The sequence below is a fragment of the Camellia sinensis genome, chromosome 11, assembly GCF_055761805.1.
Source record: "Camellia sinensis isolate YWXY chromosome 11, ASM5576180v1, whole genome shotgun sequence".
NCBI lineage: Eukaryota > Viridiplantae > Streptophyta > Magnoliopsida > Ericales > Theaceae > Camellia > Camellia sinensis.
In genome coordinates, this window is record NC_138971.1 from 67,048,124 (window position 1) to 67,061,516 (window position 13,393).

Genomic DNA, 13,393 nt, shown 5'->3' on the forward strand with positions numbered 1-13,393 from the left:
CAGTTCCCTGATTTAGCGCTGCTGTCACAGCCGCAAATTCTTCCGAGCCTTGTGCCATCACGGTCTGCTGAGTCTGAACAAAGGTGATGTGACTGGCGACTGACGGATTAGATGAACAGATGAGCCCTGACCGGCTTTTCTTTACCTTGCCTCAGCGAAAGAACACTGATTACCCTTGAACTGAATCTCTGACCTGACAAAGTCTATCAGCACGAGTCCAATGTACCCGGGGGATATCGAAGCCTTCTGAAGCTATGGTTCCAAGACTACCTAGCAAAAGAGAAAACAGACAGCACCTCAGCCTGATTCCACCTGAATAGATATGAGCCTATTTGAATGAGTGTGCTCTCTACTGAATTCTGCCCCAAAATTCTGCCCTAAATTGAGTCTGATACCCACGGGTAAAGCTGACTACCAAATACTGATAGTAATGCCCGCAGGCCTGATGCCCAAACTCATACACTGATACATGCATTCCTGTAGAGACGCACTCTAAAGCACATAACAGATAAGTGAGAGCCAAAACACCCCTATAAAGGAGTAGGGTTTCCCTGTCCTATTTTGTCAGGAGCTAGGGTTTCACTACGCACGCAGCGGTTTCAAACAACCTATAAACGGGTAAGCAACCTGTCCTAGTTTGGAATGGTTACTATGGATCCGAATATGCACTAGGTCGAATGGTCAAAGAGGTTGCCCCGGTAAAACCGGGGTTTGTGTTCCCATACTGGCAGAGCCCACAACCGGTCAGCCTTATGGTCATGCCTTGACAAGACAAGCCTCCGGCAAACCGTTCAGGAATAGCAAATGGCAAACACGGTGTCCTAGGCGCACCAATGCAAATGCAATGCAAAGAATCACACAAGTGTAGTCAAAAACAGATATCACGAGTTCGAGTCAAGTTCTCTAAATCCCCAGCGGAGTCGCCAGAAACTGTAGACGTCCCCGAACGCCCCGGGAGGAACGAGCTCCCGTTCTGTTCATTTTTGGGGTCACTACAGCTCAGGACTCTCAATTTTGTCACGGTTCTAAGTCTGAACCAAAGATTCCAAATCCGGCAAATCGTTTTGAGAAAAACAGATTTTTGAAAGAAATACCAAACATGGACTGCTTTGCCAGATACAGAGTCGCCACCTAAATGTTTTTTTAATGGGAAATTTAGGAAACCCTGACTCGGTGCCAAAGGCCACGTGTCCGTCATCACCAAAGTTGCCTCGGCTCGGGAACTTGGGTACGATTGGGGAAGGTCACTTCGTGAGCACCCCCGCTCGCCCGATCAAAGATCGGCCTCTACTAACCATGATATCTATTTTTGAAAACATTGTGAGTTCTTATTCCAGTTATTAGCCTAGGTTACTATGTGATGCGCACAGCACACAAGTATAGACTGGATCGCCTGAATTGGAACAAAACATTTCATGTTTGTTTATTTGAAAGATGGTTTGCTACTCGCAAGTAGGCTTAAAATACAGATTTTGCCACCCTCAGGTGGGCTTAGAAAAGATGGTTTTGCCACTATCTAGTGGGCTTAAAACAAATAGTTGATGATTTATTCCAATTCAAGTAACCCAACCTTCACCCACAGGCATTCAGGCAGTTATATCATATAAGCGCATAGCCTCATGGTAAGCATGCTATTCATGGCAGTCACTCACACGCATGCAAGGATGCTAAAGCATAAAACTTACCGGGTACTCCAAGCCAAAACAGAAACTCATTAGAAATCATGCATGAATTCTAAGTATACAGAAATGCCTAATGCAACACATGCAAAATGCAACTATAGCAGGCTCGGCTATTCTAAACATGGCCTATGAGATGCTACAACTATCATGTATTCAATTTAGAATTGAAAAATACAATGCAGTTAGTATGATGCGTCGAGCCCGGTGCATGCAATACAGATGAATGATGCAAACATGCTGTCATACTGTATGCTAATTTAAACATGCCCTAATCTAACCATCATAAGCGGATAAATAAAATGGAGAAAGACGTGGGGTTGGGAGACATACAACACACACACGCACACTTATTACAGTTGTGCCCTCGCGCAGAGGGTCCGAATAAATAATACAGTTCCGAATAAAAGAATGTTACAGTCCAAATATTACAGTCCAAATAATATACAAATTCCTAATTAATTAACAAATCAACTAAGAAAATAAATAAAACTGGCATGCAAGCCAGGGACTGCCTTGCTTCTGATGGATGATGCATGTCCGGGTTGTCTTGCGCGGAAATCCACCGGGATGCCCCAATTAGCCTCTGTTTAGCAGTTATTCTTGAAACGCGTGCCAAGTCTCGAAAAGTTGCTGATTCTTCATTTTGCTGCAACAGAGAGCAGGAAAGGGGCATAGCAATGTATTTTCACAGATATATGCATGTCTCGATCCTCGTGCCACCAATCACGCATACTGAGGCATGATGGCCGAGGAGTCGAAATGCACAATTCAATATAGGATGAATGCACATGAAAACACAGCTAAAACCTAACTCCATCATGGATAATCCGGAGTGTCGGTGACTGGGAAATTGAGATACATTCCGTCACTCGGAGTACGAAATGCACCTCGTTTCCCGTGCCCGGGCTAACTCCTATTCCGAACACGATGTAATATGCATGACATGCATGAAATGCAACTAAGATACAATCCTAACATACACAATGCTATGGAATGACATGCCTCGAAATACGTGCACACGGGCACGCAAACTGAGAAAATGACAGAATGCGATCTAAGATACAACCTAGTATGCACTATGCTGTAAAAATGAGATGCCTCGAAATGCGTGCACACGGGCACGCAAACCGAGGCAATGGCATATGCAATGTAAATGACATGGAAATGTGATATGGGCTTACACTAACATGAGAGAGCCTCAGCCACACTCACATAAGAGGCCGGTAGATGAAGATGAAGTGCCTCGAAATGCGTGCACACGGGCACGCAAACCGAGGCAATGGTATATGCAATGCACTATGGCTAAAATGGCATGGAAAATGCAACATGGACTTATACTAACATGAGAGAGCCTCAGCCGCACTCACATAAGAGGCCGATGGATGAAAATGAAGTGCCTCGAAATGCGTGCACACGGGCACGCAAACCGAGGCAATGGTATATGCAATGCAATGACATGGAAATGGCATGAAAACATGTTAATGGATTTTCAACAATGAAATGTGGGGGAAAACAGCCCCGAAATGAGGCGAAAACACACCCGATGCATGGAATCTCTCCCGAAATGCAAAATTAGGCACATAGAATGAACTACAGCTATACAAAGCATGCATAATTGGTACATGGAATGAAAAGACAGAAGCAAGGCAGCCCCAAAATAAGCATTTTACCAGTACAAATCATGGCCAAACAGCAAGCAAAGATAGGGCAACAATGGCATGCAAAAATGGCCCTAAACATGAGATTATGAAGCAACTCACAGCTGCTAACTCCAAATAGGTTAGGGCCCTTCAACAACATTGAAGAGGGGCCAAAAATAAGCCACTTTACAGAACTGTAAAAACCCTAAAAACAAGCATAGATATGGCTAAGCTCTTATGCAAGAAAAAGGGCCAAAAGGTGGCCAAAGAGGCAAGTGGTATATGCAAAGCCCAAAATGAAAAATTCCCTTCTACAACATTGAAGAGGGACAAAAAATATGCATATTTACAGAACTATAAAAACTCCAAAACAGTATACAAACATGCTAGAAATGCAATGCAAAAATGAGGCTCAAAAGAGGCTATAACACAAAGTCTACAAAATATTCACCAAACAGCCAAAGACCCTTAATGAAACATGTTAAGAAGGTCAAAATAAGACTATTTCTAGGCCTGTAAAAAGACCAAAAACAGAAGCATGATAGGCTTCCAAAGCATGCAAGAAAATAGCATTCAAGGAGGATATTGAAGCAAGTGCAATATGAAGGGCTCAAACCGGGTTGAGCCCTTAATGAAACAAGAAAATGAGCTCAAAAAAATGACCTTTTCAGTTTTGGTCGGAGCTCAAATCAATAAGCATGTATGGCTTACAAAAGGTGCAAGAAATGGACCAAAAAGGGGGAAATGCTACTCACCCTTGAAGACCAATGCTTTTATTGCTTCTTGGACCAACTTTGATGACTTTAAGCTGCTGGAATTCCTCCCCTTGCTGCTGGAATGGAGTAGTGGTGATGGAGCTTGATGATGATGAAGAAATGGAGCCCAAAACTTGAAGGAAATGGGGTGATATGTATGTATATGCTCCAACCAATCCTTCTAACCCTCTTTTCTTGAGTTGGGAGGCCAGCAAAAAATGCAAGAGAGGGAGAGAAGACTCTAGGCCAAAGTGGAGGGAATTGAGGCTCTTGTTCCCCCACAAAATATCCCCCGGATATAGATATTTTCTGGGGGAAACAGCCGTACAGCTGTAAAGTGTGCAGAGAGAGGAACATGCCTGGCCCATTATTTTTGTTTCAGGTGGCCGGCCGGCCACCACCCCTAGCCGGCCGGCTAAGGGTCAAAAAGGCCAAGCTCAAATAGTGGCAGGCCACCACAAAAAGGTGGCCTCCCGGGTCCCCTCTTCACAACCCTGTGGTTCGAATTTGGAAACTCTAAAACAGGAGAGAGAACAAGCCATTTTGAGGAGGGGTTCAAAAGGTTCAAATGGAATTAATGGCCGGCCATAAACTTTTAGGGTCCTCCCATGTGTGTACATCACAAATATGTGGTTCAAAGTTCAAGAAAGTGGCCCAAGGGTGTTCAACATTGGCTCGGAAGGAGGGGTTCAAAAGGGTCAAGAAACATTAGTGGCCGGCCATGAACTTTTAGGGTCCTCCCATGCGTGTACATCACAAATATGTGGTTTGGGTTTGAAGAAAATGGCTCCAAGGTGTTCAACATTGGCCCGGAAGTGCGAAAAACGGGTGTCGGGGGGCGAAAATGGAACATAACTGGTTGCCAAGATAATTGCTGGCCTCCCACCCTCCAGTGACCTCCCTGGTGATGAAATAGAGGCATCTGCCAAAAATGAACGAAAGCCGATGCAAAACGAATGCTCGGGGGCCGAAACACGCAGTTCGAGGTCCCGAAAATGGGCTGTTAAGCACCAAAAGTGGCGTTCGGCCACGAAGTGGGTTTCTCAGACCCCAGTGTCCCTCAAAAGGGAGAAAATAAGATGTATGCCAAAATTTAGAGTAAACGGAGATGGTTAAGCGGTCCCGAACCGAGGCACACGGCCAACGGTCCCGAAAAACCGGAAACCGGACTCCGAAATGGGCAAAATGGCCTGCGGCCACAAAATGTAGCCCACGGCCACTGAGAGATGGTCTACTGGACCCCTCCCTTCCCTCAGGAAAAGAAACCAAGAAAACCGAGTCTGGTTCGCAAACCGAGGCAAGGCACAGAAGAGGGTTCGGAAGTCCGAAGGCAGGGCTCGCAGCCGCGACTCTGAGACTTCTGAACAAGCACAACATGCAATATCACCAAGTGCTCAACTGGTGACGTCTGAGTCTCAAGGTCGGTCAAAAATGGGGTGTCTACAAGGATGTATTAATGCAGGGAACAAAGTTTGGGGTTTTCTAGAAGTAGAGATTCCCTGTGTATGTAAGTTCTCGTTGACTACTTTGTTGTGGAACTTGATGTATTATCTACTCTCTGTGCTAGGCTGTATATTGAATTAATTTCAGCATATACTTGGGATGCCTCAACAGAAACAAGAAGACATGGATGGACACATACAAACAAATATCATTTTCATGAACTGAAACACATCCCAACACTACTAAACTTTTCAAGATGATATAAAGTTACATAAACAAAGATTACAGGACCTTAACAGATTACAATATACAATGTTTTACAATATCTCCCTGTGCTTGTTGGTATGTATGTGAGTTGTGATTGACTCACATGTAACTCATACTTTGCACCTCCAAATTGTCATTTGGGTTAGAGGTAACCTTGGTTGAGAGGTTGCTGTGGGCGGTTGTCACTGGCTACAGGCTACAGGCTACTGTACTCCTGCAGCACTGTAACTTTGCCATGGGACTTGGCTGTGTGAATCATCTTCCTCTTCCTTGTTTCTGAAATTATTAGTTATTTCAATCAAACTAAAACATATTATGTCTTGATTTTTGCATGTTGTAACTTTGAGGTTATTTCTTCTAGCATTTTTATGTCTCTCATCTGTGATCATGTTTTCTTGATGTAGACACTTCGAACAGTTATGTAATTATGTCATTATCATTATGATAGTTTGCCAAAATCATGTTGTCACTGGTTTTTATTTATGATCATATTTTATAGATATGAAATGATATTACTTCTGGCCAATTCACAAAGTGGCGCAAACCTCTGGGGAGGAATGGTATAGAAATAACTTCAGCTCTATTTGCTTGAACTGGCTGCGCCCTCACAAATCATAAAATTTTCTTCATGCTTAAAGTAATATGGAATCTAATTCATGAATGCAAAAACTTTACATCTCATCCCTTAATTTTTAGGGATTTGCTTATGGTTCTTGTTTAGATGGGCAAGCCTTGCTTTTGATGGAAGCAGATAAGATGAGAATTGAAAGAAGGGTTAAAATAGTTGGTTCGTTCGTATCATATTCTGAGGTAGTGGCAGCTCAAACGTTAGTCTATACATCAGTTTTTTTACAGCGGTTTCTCAAGCAGTCAAGTTTTCTGATAATAGTGATTTTGGGGAGAAAATTTTGAAGCACTAACCTGCAAACCCCCCCCCCCCCACCACCCAAATATAGTTTCGAATGATGGCACTTTTTTCATGTTTTGCTGATTTTGCATGATTTGGAATTTGTATATGTGAATTTTGTGGAAGAGTTATGACGCAAGTGACTTTTTTTTGTAGTGTTTCTGCATTGCAACTTTATGTTTCTCATATTTGTTTAAGGTGATGGTTACTTAGGAGTAACAAATTGCTTGCAATATCAATACCCTTTACTCTTATATAAGATCGGCATTTTGTTTAGTTTCTTTTGCAAATTAGCTTGATTGTGAGCTGGCCTTTGAAACTTTTTATTTAAAAGGTTGTTAACTCTTATTTTTAACCATAAAATTGTAGTGTTCGAACTATCACCAAGAGTTTGGATAGGGCTCAGAGTTAGTTTAGTCCACACTCTTTAATTTGCATTATTTGCATGTAAAATACACATAGTACACAATCTGATTCTTTATTGAGAAACATGAAAAGCACTAGCACTAACACCATAGACAAACATAACTTTAATCACTTAATCAAAACTACTAGGAAATAATTAATAAGCAGCTCCTATTCTGCATATACTAAGATATATTTGTCTTCATTGGGATTAGGAGTTTAATAGGGCTTAAGTAAGCTGAATGGTTGTGTCATAAAAAACCCCAGTTTAATAGGACTTGCAAACACAGTAGGAAATGAAATGTAAGCTATTCCATGATCGTTAAAGAGACGACACCATTGGACTCACATAGTCATGGAATAAGCTAGAAACACAAAAAGAAAGTTGAATTAAAATGAAATGAATATTGAACGGTGTTTCTATTGTATCTTTGTTATGTGATTTGTATAGGTGGATGTCTGAGGCCTTATATTAACTTAACCCACTGTGAGTAGTAACTTTATAAAGATATATTCAAATTATATTTATTTTCAAAATGATTACTGTTTTCGAAATCGTTATGTGATTGATTGAATGGTTTATTGAAAATTTATTTTGTAATGATGAATGAAGTTCATTTTCGAAATGTATTCGCGGCATCCTTTAGTGAGGCCCTTGCCTAGGGGAAATAATACCACGGCCATTGATTATTGGCCCTTGCCTGGGGAAACAATACCAAGGCTATAGGATTGGTTAAAACACAGAGATCTCTAGTGTTAGACCCATCGTGGTCCATTGGATTATTGATTGACCCAACGTGGTCCATTGGATTGACCCATCGTGGTCCATTGTATGACTCTTGTGGTCCATTGTTATTGAAATATTGTTACTCTATTGGATGTACCACGTAAATTGTCGTTGAATGAGTATTGCTATTGGGATAACATGGATCATTGAGAATTGAATTGAAATCGAAATTGTATCGAAAATGCTATTGAACAATGGTTTTTATTATTGCAATGGATTGATATGATGGCTAATCGAATTGATTTGCCTATTGAAATAAATTGTTTTGGGAAATAAAATATATGTTTTGATAAGGGATTTGATATGGAAAATGTTTTGTTATAAATTTGATATAATATGGCAAATGCCTGATTTTGAAAATGATTTAAGATTCTTTTCGAAATTGTAAGACAAGTTTTTTTTCTATTATTTTCAAACTTCATTCATTTAACCTTTTTATTCTGTTATTACTCGGTGGACTTTAGCTTAGGAATGACAACGGGGTGGGGCCGGGGACTACACTCCCCATCCCCGATCCTCAAAAGTGATAAATTCCCTGTCCCCACCTCCGATCCCCTGCAGGGAGCCCATTACCCCCCCGCCCCGATCGAGGATCAGGTTTCCCCGACCCCAAAATATCCCCGATCCTTTTTTTTTTTTTTTTGAATTTTGTTCAACACAACACAAGAACAACAAAAAAAAAATTAATTTGTTTTCATCATTATTATCAACAATCATTAACTTAAAAAAAATTTAAAAAAATCCGAACTTGAAGAGAATCACTTCATCTATTTTCATCATCATCATCAACAAAAAATCTGAAATCTGAAATCTGGAAAAAAAAAAATCTGCTTTCATCATCATCATCAACAATTTGAAATCTGCAAAAATAAATAAATAAATAAAACAGAATCACTCATAGAAATCAAGAAAAACCCTAACTTTAAGCTCCAGATAGGTAGCTTCAATAATCAATCGAAGTTACCTCACTTCTGTGGGGCGGCGGCGGCAATGCCGAGGGGAGTGATGCCGAGGAGGCTGGCTTGCTACAACTCTAGATCGCTGAGTTGTTGCTCGCGGTCTATCTCGATAATGAGGGGGACAACGAGGATGATGAAGGTGGTTCCGACCATCCACGAGGTTTCGACGATCGGAGACTGTGACACCGCGCTTGAAACCCTAGATAGAATCCCTTCGTTACCGCTGCTGCTCGATCTACTGAAAGAGAGAGAGGGAAGAGAGAAACCGAAAGAGAGAAAATGAGAGGTAGTCATCTCTGTTGAGAGGAAGACAGCTAACAGAGGGAATCGGCGATGATGGGAGGGTTTTAGAGAGAGAGAGAGAAGTGGTCGTCTCTGTGTGTGAGTGTGATTGTGTAATGTTTTAGGATTTAGTTTTATATATGTATATATAGAGAGGGTAAAATGGTCATTTTACTTCGGGAACAAACCTGGTCGAGAACAGAGACGGGGACAGGGCTAGGTTGGGTACGAGCCTTGGACACTTATCCCCATCCCCGACCCGAAATTGATCTGGGATTGATTTTTAAATACCATCCTCGTCCCGTTGGGGGTATTTTGTGAGAAAAAACAACTCAAATCAGGGTCGGGGGGTTGGGTCCCCATCGGGCCGGGTTCAAATTGCCATCCCTACTTTAGCTCACTATTTATATGTATATGTAGGTGAGCAAACTGAGCAACAATGATAGAGAAAGTCTTGGAGTCTACCTATGTCAGCCTTTGAAGAGCTTTTGTAATGGAGCAAGTTAGACTCGAGTAGAGCCAAGAAAATCAACCCCTTAGCTTTGTCAAAGTTCGGTATTTTGCTGAGTCTTAAATGTACATGTGTGTGAGATATATAAGATTTGTACATGTATATAAATTATTATTGTATCATGTAGGGACAAGCTCAATGGACATTATTATTTTTGTTTTGCTTCCCCTTTAGGCCCCGATATGATTTTAAAAATTTTAAAATTTTGTCTTTGAGGCTGAAAGTAAGTTAGGGTTACTGACTGGTCATGACTCTAAACCTATAGGGGCGGGTTTGGGTCATGATAACTGAGCTCACAACCCTCAGGACAAAGAGGAAGAGGGCGAGAGGAGACTAAAGGCTCGAATGGGCATCACTACAGTCTTCAAAATACCAATCTACCACATCTTAAGTGAAATTCACGACGAACCATGCATCCGGTGGCCAACCCGATTGGGTGATACTCAATGAAGGTTCAATCTAAGGTTCCGCTACACCTTCCACAATGAAAGGGGACATTGCACGGAAGATTGCATGCCTTCAAAGCAACATTTAAAAGAATTGGTAGCTGCAGGGCATCACGATTGATACATCGATGGAGGCGTCAGGGCGATACCTCTAAGGCAAGCCGAGCCTAATGGATTGGGTGCCATAGACGCCCTACCCTAGGGAGTTATTAATGTAATTCATGGCATCATTAAGACGGCATAGGTATGCGAGCTTAGGGAGATGATAAAAAGAGCAGAACACATGATGAAAGTGTTGTCCATTCAATCTATAGTCGAAAATGGAAAAGCTGAGGTAAAGGACATCATGACCTTCTCGAGCAAGGATCTTAGGAGAATCCAAACTCCCCACAATTATATGCTAGTCGTCACTTTGCGCATCAAAGACTTCGACATCAAAAAGATCTTGATTGACCAAGGGAGTTCGGTTGGGATAATGTATTATGATGCGTTCAAATAGTTGAATCTAGAGGACAAAGACTTAGCGCACGCAACTTCTCCCTTGGTTGACTTCAATTCATAGCTAGAATGGCCTCTAGGCAAGATCATATTGCCGGTTAAAACGAGGTCGGTCACCAAACTGGTCGGGTTCTATGTGCTGAAAGTGCCTTCCACTTACAACTTGACCTTGGGGCAAAGATGGTTACATGCCATGAAAGTGGTGGCGCCAACCTACCACCAGGTGATGCGTTTCCCCTCTGTTGCAAAAGCAATCGAAGAAGTCGGGGGTGACCAAGTGATGTCCAAGCAATGCTTTGTGGCGGTAAATGGCAGTTGTGCTACCAAAGGCTTTATCTAGATAGGGAAAGGTTGAGAAGACCAAGAAGTCTTTGACGATGTCAGAAAGCAGGCCAAGGAGAAAGCTGTAGAGGATTTGGTGGAAGTTCGAATCGACAATGACAACCCAAGCAAGTTCTTTTTGCTGGGTTCATCCCCATCCAGTGGAGAGTGGCTGGAAATTATGGATTTCCTGGTTGCTAACTTGGAAGTATTCGCTTGGACGCCTTATGATATGCCTGGCGTAGATCTAAGCTTCATCTGCCATCAGTTGAATGTCTTTCCAAATGCCCGTCCTATCATACAGCAAGCTTGATGATCAGCCTTTCACCAAGCCAAAGTTATCGCAAATGAGGTAGAAAGTTTGCTGGGAGCAGGAGCGATCCAAGAAGTGCACTATCCCAAATGGATTTCTAACACAGTGGTAATGCCAAAGAAAACTAGAAAGTGGTGAGTGTGTGGCGACTACAAAATAGTCAACAAAGTTTACCCCAAAGATAGCTTTCCACTGCCAAGGATGGACTAGCTGGTAGACATCATGGCAGGCCACATGAGGTTCAGCTTCTTGGATACATACCACGGATATCACCAAATCACCATGTATGAGCCGGACAAAGAGACCGCCTCTTTTACAACCCCGAAAGGACTATACTGTTACCAGGTCATGCCCTTCGATTTGAAGAATGCAGGGGCCACCTTTCAGCGAACGATCACCAAAATGTTTGCCCCTTTGCTTAGTTGAACAATGGAGGCCTACATTAACGACATCGTGGTCAAAAGCAAACATCAATCTGACCATCTAGGAGACCTTGCTGAAGTGTTCGAGGTACTTAAGCATCACAAATTGCGCTTGAACGATTCCAAGTGTGCGTTCGACGTAGGATCGGAGAAATTCTTAGGCTTCTTGGCGACCCACCGAAGAATAGAGGTGGATCCCTCGCGAATAAAGGCAATACAAAAGTTGGAGTGCCCAAACTCAACAAAGGATGTGCAACATCTCACCGGGATGGTAGCCACGCTAAACAGATTTATTAGCTGGTCGTCAAATCATTGCAAGCCATTCTTTCAATCCTTAAAGTCTAAATTCCTATGGAACGAGGGATGCAATCAAGCTTTGGCGGACTTGAAGACAAACCTATCCTCCCCTCTACTCTTAGTGACTCCGTAGCTTGGGGATGAGCTTTTCCTTTACTTGACCATGTCACAACACACCGTTAGTGCAGTGCTCGTCTGGACAGAAGAAATATAACACTTGCCGATCTTTTATGTGAGCAAAACTTTGCTCCTCGCAGAAACAAGATACTTGCCTCTGGAAGAGCTCGTGATGGCACTAGTGATGGCCTCTAGGAAATTGGCGTACTACTTCCACGCTCACATAATCATAGCATTGATTGAGTTCTCATTAAAGGCCTTATTTGAGAGAGTAGACTTCTCCTATCACAGCTTGAAGTGGGCAATCAAATTGAGACAGTTCGATATAAAGTTCTAACCTAGAACTGCCATCAAAACCCAAGCATTGGCCAACTTTATTGCTGAGTTCTCACCAAGGACTCACCCGACTTTCCAAGTGGATCTTGCTGACATGATTGGACAAAAGGGGGTAGGCACCGCGAAAATTGCACAACCTACATCAACTGATCCTAACCTAACAGCCCAACAAAATGGGGAAGACGTGGTGAAAGTTGTGCTCTCAGACCTCAACTCACCAATTGAAGAGAGGCCGGGACCTAGCAATGCGTTGTTGGGTTTAAGATTAACAGGTCAACTTGATAAATCCAGCAACACATCACTATGAGGGGAAGTGGTCATGCAAATTGCTGTCAACAAGGGCGTGCTTGAAACGAAAATAGCTTTGCCATCGAGCAAAGAAAGAGAATGGTTGATCCTTTAAGAATCTCAAGATCCCTCAACATGTTGGAAGCTGCTTATCGAAGAAATGTGGAAACTGTTCATCGATGGTGCTTCAAGTAGGCACAGTGCCAAACTGGGCATAGTTCTGATCTCTCTAGATGGTCTTGCTACGGAGCATTCAACCTCACTTGGCTTCCCAGCATCTAACAACGAGACTAAGTATAAGGCATTGCTAGCAGGGCTGAAAAGTGCACTCCGGCTAAGAGCGGCCGAGCTAATGGTTTACAGAGACTCCCAGCTCGTTGTCAACCAAGTATCTAGAGAGTACGAAGCCAAGGATGATGTGATGGCCAAATACCAGGCCCTTGTAAGGAAAGAGCTCAAGAATTTTCAAGCAATTACAGTGAGCAAATTGGCCATGAGGCGAATAGTCGGGCAAACGAACTGGCCTGTTTGGCTTCCATGGTGGGCAAATTGATACCTGGCCCTTTGCTGATTGAATTCCTTCCTAGGCCCAGCATTGAAGAACCAGAAGTGGCAAAAGTCCTTTGTGTCGAGCTAGGGCCCTCCTAGATAAACCCCATCATAATCTTTTTGAAAGACAAAGTTATGCCAACTAACAGGAAAGAAGCGAACAAAATA

At 42.5% G+C, this 13,393-nt stretch overlaps 1 pseudogene; it reads left to right on the top strand.

The window, feature by feature from the left end:
* LOC114301535 (histone-lysine N-methyltransferase, H3 lysine-9 specific SUVH5-like) overlaps nt 1-12,695 on the top strand; it is a 32,978-nt pseudogene extending 20,283 nt beyond the window's left edge.
* Nucleotides 12,696-13,393: the final 698 nt, after the last annotated feature.